This window comes from Tupaia chinensis, unplaced genomic scaffold (genome assembly GCF_000334495.1).
Source record: "Tupaia chinensis unplaced genomic scaffold, TupChi_1.0 Scaffold000250_1, whole genome shotgun sequence".
NCBI lineage: Eukaryota > Metazoa > Chordata > Mammalia > Scandentia > Tupaiidae > Tupaia > Tupaia belangeri.
The window spans coordinates 540863-548168 of record NW_006159730.1 but is presented as its reverse complement, the minus strand read 5'-3'; positions in this window follow the sequence as shown (position 1 = coordinate 548168).

The window sequence follows — 7306 nt, the reverse complement described above, 5'->3', positions numbered from 1 at the left end:
CTCTGGCTGCTTCCCCTGACAATGAAGGCGCTTCTTAAATGGACCATTGTTCTTGGAACAATGAGGAAGAGAGGAAGCAATTCTCAGCTACCACATAATCTTTCCTCACTTCTTCCTACCATTCCCCTACCCACTGACCTACCCCAAATAAAACCCCAAGGTTCTCTCCTTCCCTAATGTGGTATTATGTTCTGGATGGATTTGACCTACCCATGAAAATTGGCAGAGTGTTTTGGAGAGGAAAAAGTTACATGCTTGCTCTATAGACTTTTAGAGGCAAGTAACACTGCATGGCTAGGGTATTTTGTACTGTGTGTGTGTGTGTGTGTGTGTGTGTGTGTGTGTGTGTGTGTGTGTAACATCCCTCATACACACTCTGAAGGAAACATTGTTGAAGAACTTGGGGGAACCAGCAGTTAGCGTAATGGCTATGTCGCTGGACTCCCGCGTAGCTGACCGCGATTTGCGTTCTGGACCCGGTGACTTAAAACTCATGCCGGGATCGTGCCCAAGATCCCGAGAGGAGAATGGAGGAGAAGGGATTGCGGCGAGGCCATACCCCTCTGGGGGGTGATTTGTCGCTTTCTGTCTCTATGTCTCTCTCTGTCTGGCGAGCGCACACGCGCCCTATAGCGAAAAACCTCTCCAAAAAAAAAAACAACACCTCTAATTTTTCATGTCTGCTTTTAAACTTTTTCTAGATACTCTGGAATGTACATTATTATTTAATTGAGGTGTGGTTTTACTCTTTCTTTGCAATGCTGATGAAACTATTAGGAGTGTTTTTGAATTAGAACTTAAGGCCAAGGAAAGAAAGGTTGCACAAATGAGGAGCATTTATTAATATGATCTGTTTAAAATAGTTTCCTCTAGTTCTTTACTATCAAGGAATTCTGGCAGTTGTTTTGCATTCTTTAATGGAACATATCAGTTGGAAGGAGTTTGTTCTTTGTTCTAAATATTCCAATCATCTTTCAGCTTTCTAGTGCAATGTTAACCTCATTATCAAAACAACTCTCATCTCAGCTTTTCAAAGACTATGATTTGTGTGGGGAAGCAGGGAGATTATTTACAGACTCTTAGCAATATTTCCAGGCAAGAATAAGTCAAATACAAATTTTTCTTTAAGCACATCCCCTGTTGCTTGAACATATGGACATTTTGTGTTTGCTAGCACCTCTAAACATTTTCTTCTGTGAGGAATTCCACGAAAAAAAAAATCTATGTTGACATAAATATCAGGTTAGACTCCACTGCCAAGTCAGAAACTAATCAGTTTCTTAAAAGGTTTTGAAAAGGGCAAAGGCAGTTTTTATTCCATCCATTCAGCCTATTAGTGCAGCAGACCTTTTGACTATACCAGCAATCTATAGAGGACATCTGAATGGAGAAGATTCTAGAGTCTAATGACTCTGAGGAAATGAGTTATTCATGTTACCAATCAGAGACAATTGCCATTCATGCTAGAGAAGAAAGCAGATCTACTACAGGGCATGAAATTAAAATTTCCAGGTAGCAGCAAGTAATTGATACTGTGGGTGACCTTTCCCCCAAGGCAACCAATTTCAATCTGTAAGGAACAGCAATAGGGCCAGCTACCCCATCTGACCCACAAGCTAAGCTTGGAAAATAACATGCCCAAGTACCTTCTATGTCTTTCTTATAAATGCTCCCCATTTTTGTTACCTTTGTTCTCTCAGCCTTTGTTCTAATTCATATGCCCCGATGGCCTTATACATTTTTTATGAAATTATGAATTCAACCACCCGAGACACTAAGTGGGAATCAGATTTATCAGCTTACTCCGTGGCTCAGGATTTTTGTTTTTGTTTTTAGAAAGACCGTCTTACTTTTTCTAGGTTTTCAAGTCCTACTTAAAATAAAATTGTCATCAAAAAGGTTTTTGGAAAATAGAAAAAGGTAAGCTCAGAAAAGCCACCTCGCTTTTTTTCTTACTGAGTACTCATGTATATATTCGAAGTGAATTGTTTCCTTCCGGATTGTGGCAAAGCATCTACTGCTGAGAATGACTTTAAGAATATCGAGTTTATCTGATAACAGGTTAGGATAGGAAAGCAACCAACAGGGAAGAAATAGTGTGCTTGTCTTTTGGAATTGCTCAAAAATTAAATCGTTTTGGAAATTCACTCCATAACCTGTCACGAGTCTGGAAATCCTTAACACTGGATATACAATACCTTCCAAATTAGGATTGTTCAAAGACTCAGACCTTCCAAATGCCTTAGGTAAGGAAAATGGACTGAAAATCCTAATGTAGCAATTTGGGAGCATAAATTATGTAATGGCAAAGAGCAAACCAAAAAGATCACAGCTCCTTGAGCCAATTTAGATTTAATCAGGTTTTTCATTCCAACTTTAATTAAACTGTTTGACTTAGAAAAATGACTATTAGTAAAACTGACTGCCAGTAAAGCAAAAGAGGAAAATTAATTGGAAAAAAATGTACCCTGACTGCTATGAGGACTCATAGCATATACTAGGAGAAGGAGCAGGAGCGTGCTTTAATGAACTGTTATAACATATAGTAGTACTTCTCTTTCTAGACATATAGAAAAACGCATGTGTCATATTTTTTCTCCTTACATGCTGACATAAGGAAAAATCATAGAAAATTCCTTTCTTAATTTAAAATTTAACAATAACCTCTAAATAACAGGCAGTAAGCATATCATTAACTTCTTCTGCCTAATTTGCTCAGGCTAATTCTTGTAGCTATGAGTCAGTCAGCTAATAGGAGGGGATTTCAAAAACTTAATGGAAAATGCATTTTATATAAAAACAAACAACTATGCATGGATTTCAATTTTTGCCAACAAAATAAACACATATTTTAATTTCATTTTCCACGAACTTTCTTAAGTCTTTCTGTATTTGTTGCATCTTTACTTGTGTGGACACCAGGAAGATTACTGAATAAGCTTCAGACATATTCTTCATTTTGGAATGTTTGTAGTCTTATTGAGTAAACAAAGGGGAAAAGCCTAAAATGGTCAGTCCTCAAGCCTATGATACACATCCCTGGTGCTATCAGAGTTGAGCTAAGGGAGGGAGCATTTGCCTGGTTACAACAACTCCACAAGGGCCTGTGAGGATGGGTGATTCATAGCTGGACAGGATTTGCATAGGTGAGGGGGCGTGCAAGGGAGTCAAGAGTTACTCTGATGGAGGAGGGCAGCTGAGAAGGGTGAGGCAGAGAAGGGGGGATAAAGCCTGGTCAGAATGGAGGGTTTGTAAAGGGCAGAAGCGTACAGGAGATAGGCTGAGCTGGACTTTGAATACCAGACAAAGGTATTTACATCAGATAGAAGGTATCTAACATTAATAAAGGTACTTACTGTCTGTGCTTTGTGCATTTATATTCTTTCTATGCTATACTGTCTCTTTCCTCTAGGCAATGGGGGTCTAGAGATGAGAAGATACTATTTTTAGAAGGAGCAGCCTCGTGGTTTTATACAGTTTGTATTGTCTGATAGAGACTGGCAGCAGGGAGGCTAAGAGACCACTGTTCTTTTCAGGGGTACGGGGGCCTATCTGGGCTAGAATAGATGAAACAATGATGAATGCAGAAAGGATGATCCAAACTACTTTGAGTCAGTAAAATTACTTAACATTTTTAATGAGGCAATCCTGGAAATTAAAAAAAAAAGAGTCAAGGCCCAACCTGGTGGCACGATCCATAGCATAAGGGACTGCAGTGCTGGAATCCAGATGTTCATGTGGGTTCAGATCCCTGGGTCAGTCTGAAAACCTGCCAGGTGTGCTCACGAATATCCAAAATCTTGAGGAGCCAGAGGTCTGGGAAAGATGATTGTGTTAAGGATGCTTCTCTTTCTCTTTTTTCTCTCACGCTTTCTCTTACTGAAAAAAAAATAATAATAATAATAACAATAATAATAATAAATTAGTAAGACCTATAGGGACAAAATGAATTTTTTTTTCCTTGAAGGTTAGATAAGTATGTGGAAATAGGGCTGGCCCTGTAGTGAAGCAGTTAAATGCTGTACAAAGGAAGTCAGATCCCATGTGACTGACAGCTTGGGTCCCAGCTCAGGTGGCATGTCAGGTGCATGTATGTGCATGTCCAGGATCCTGAAATGGAGGGAAATGGCTTACGGCATGATCAGGGCCCATTGGAGGAGTGTGTTGTTTCTCTGTCATTCTCTCACTGTCTCTCATGTGTCCATGTGCACCCTCAGGCGTAAAAAGGAATGCTGCCTGAGATGTAGTTCGTGTTGGATTATCCGAGGAGGCCATAGGGTGTGCCCTTGTGCCCTACCCCAGATACATTATTACCCCCCATGTGTCCCAGCAACATTTTGGTCTGCCCTTTCTTTTTGCCAAGAAATTTGCAGGCCCTGTGCTTATTTTTCTCTATTCTGTATCCTGATTGTGTCTCTTTAGATACTCTAACAAAGGCACATGGGCCAAGAAAGAGCCAAACCCCTGTCAGTTAATGCTGTCACTTCCAAGTTCACTGGCAAAACTGGCTAAGCAAGGTAGAGATGAGTAAGGACAGACAGCATTAAATTGAAGGATGGGGGAGATGTAGGCTCTTGATCATGTTTGTTTAAGCTTGGTTTTCAGCAAAATCTTTTTTTTCTTTTAAATGGGGTAGGGTGTTTACTGAGTGTGTCTACGCTCTTGAAACTTGATTCTCTTCTCAGGAGAGGAACAGGGAGAAGAGCCAAGAAGAGGTAAGATTGACCAGGAGGAAGAAACACAAGCAGCCTTGAACACGAATGTCTCCAGTCAAGGTGGTTGAAACCCAAGGTGTCCTGAGTTACGCATCACCCAATCTGACATTCATGAATCTGAGAACGGCCTTAGGACAACGCTTTGAACAAACGAAAAACACAGAGCTTTGAGTTTATATACAGAAATGGTCGAAGTAGCAAACGGCCAGTTAAAGTGATAGCAAGCCTTCCCTGAAGGGTTGCTCTTAAACTAGAAAATGAAGTCATCAGCAATTGACTAGAAGCTTTAGGTCCAGTTGAACTGTGGCTCTGCCGGCTCACTCCTGATTAACCTCTGTCTTGCCTCCTCTGTAATTCAGCAGGGGCCTGCAGATGCTCCGCTTTTGAGTTAACTGAGGCTTGTGTGCTCATTCAAGCTAATCCTAATAGAGCTTTAAAAAAAAAAAAAAGGAAAAGATCAGCTGCCCGTACCTGAAGCTGCAAATGAGAAGCCTGTGTGGGCAGAAGAACCATTCTTTTCCTCCTTTTATTGGTTTGAGGTTCCTATTTTCTAAGCTGTCCAGTATAACTAATTAGAAGAGGGAATTTCAAATGTACCTGCTTGCCAAGTTTACAGTCAAACAACCCATTTGACTGTATATTTTGTCTAAACAGAGTGGGTATCAAGTAAAACCTTCACCTGATGTTTAGTCCTTTTTTCAAAATCCAATCATCTCCCGGCCACTTGTACAGCATGTGCTGTCTCTGGGTCACTTTTAAATAGGCTTACTTTAAAGAAAAGAAATAGCTGCTTCAGCTTTGTCTACACAACCATGGTGTGAAATTACACTTTTGATGTACTCTGTATGCGTTTGTGTGTATATCATCCTTAAATTGTACATCTCATATCATCCAGATGTTCTAGGGCCTCGGAGAATAATAAACATGGATGGGACACTCTTTAATTAGGATGCTGAAACAATAAGTTGGAATGGAAAACAGTATCAGAGACCTTCTGCATTCCTGGAAATATGTGGGCGTCTGTTTGTGTTTAGAGGGAACCATTGCAATAGTTGCCACCTGTTGTAAACCTTGAACGGCTCTGTGTGCTAAGTACCGTCTAGATAGATAGATCTATATCCACACGTATTTATCTTTTTGCGTAATTTTTTTCTTGTAGTAAGAAAATAAAAAACTTAGTCTTGTACTATATGAAGTCATCTCACGTCTACAGTTTGTAACAATGGTTCAACCTAAAGTGGTTGATTCACGTAGAGAAGGTAGGAAAGAGTTATTTGCTATGTAGCCTCGACCTGTGGCTTTACATCACTGAACGCCTGGTCTTACCTTTCCTCCTTTCTTTGAGATCCAGTCACTAACATGGCGCCATAGGGGCATGTGCAGCTAAACCAGAACTACCCGGGTAGATTCAGTAGTCAAAACTCAATCATGTGAGGAAAAGTGAGAAAGTAAGCCACCAGGTCTGGGACTTGAACTGTGGTCAGACATGTGGGAGTCCAGTGCCTTAACCACTTCGCCACCTGCTGGAGCCCAAATGTATCACTTTTTATACTACCGTGTTCTCAAAATATTTCCTGACTGTGCATTCTTTAAATTAAGTAAATCGTTTTATTCATATATATATATATATATATATATATACACACACACACACACATATATATATAAACCTCAATATCCTTCCACTTTTCTCAGCTGGGAAGTCAATCCTGTCTTAATGTTCTGAGAGACTGACATTCAAAAACTCTGGATGTGTCCCAGGTGTGTAGACAACCCCTTAAATACCAGAAAATTCATGAAAATAAGCTATAGATTAGGCTCAGGGCAAGAAGATAAGAGGAATGGAACCATTCCCCAGCCAAACAGCCCTTAAGTAGTGAAAATCATTTTAAAAGCAAGTATTTAAAGTCTCTGGAAATATTCCTAGGGTATATATTACAGCAAATTAAGAGATGTTTATTTCAGAAACTCTACTGTATTTCAGAAAGGACAGCAAAAGTTTGGCACCTGAACCACAACCTCCTCTCTGTCTCTCACTCCCCATAGCTCAAAGAAATGAAATCTCTCACTCCACACTAGGAGGATATGGTCAAAAAGCAGGGGTGGGCCCAGCAGGTGGCATGGTAGTAGATCCCACATGGCCAATTGCACGGTTCAAGTCCTGGACCTGGTGGCTTAAAAAACATGCCCCTACGAGGGTGATTTCTCATTTTTATTCTCTCTCTGTCTGTCTATCTCTGCTGCACACTCTATAGCAAAAAGCCTAAAATAATAATAATAAACTTTTTTAAAAAGCAGGGGTTCCCACTTAATATTTACCGAGTGTCCGCACTCTATGACTGAAACTGATTGACTAAAGGATATAGAAACACAGTAAATCGTTGTGAATACCAGATATAGTGTGGGAAGAGGGTGGGTGAAAGAGTAGAGTCTGAAGAAGGACATTTAGAAGTAAAATAGAGAAGCAAAGCATTAATGGGACAAAGAAATGGGGTATTATCTATTGAAGATAAATTTATAGTATTCTCAACGAGACTAGGGAAAAATGTATGCATACTGGAATATTCACTTTGCAAGCTAAATAATGTGAT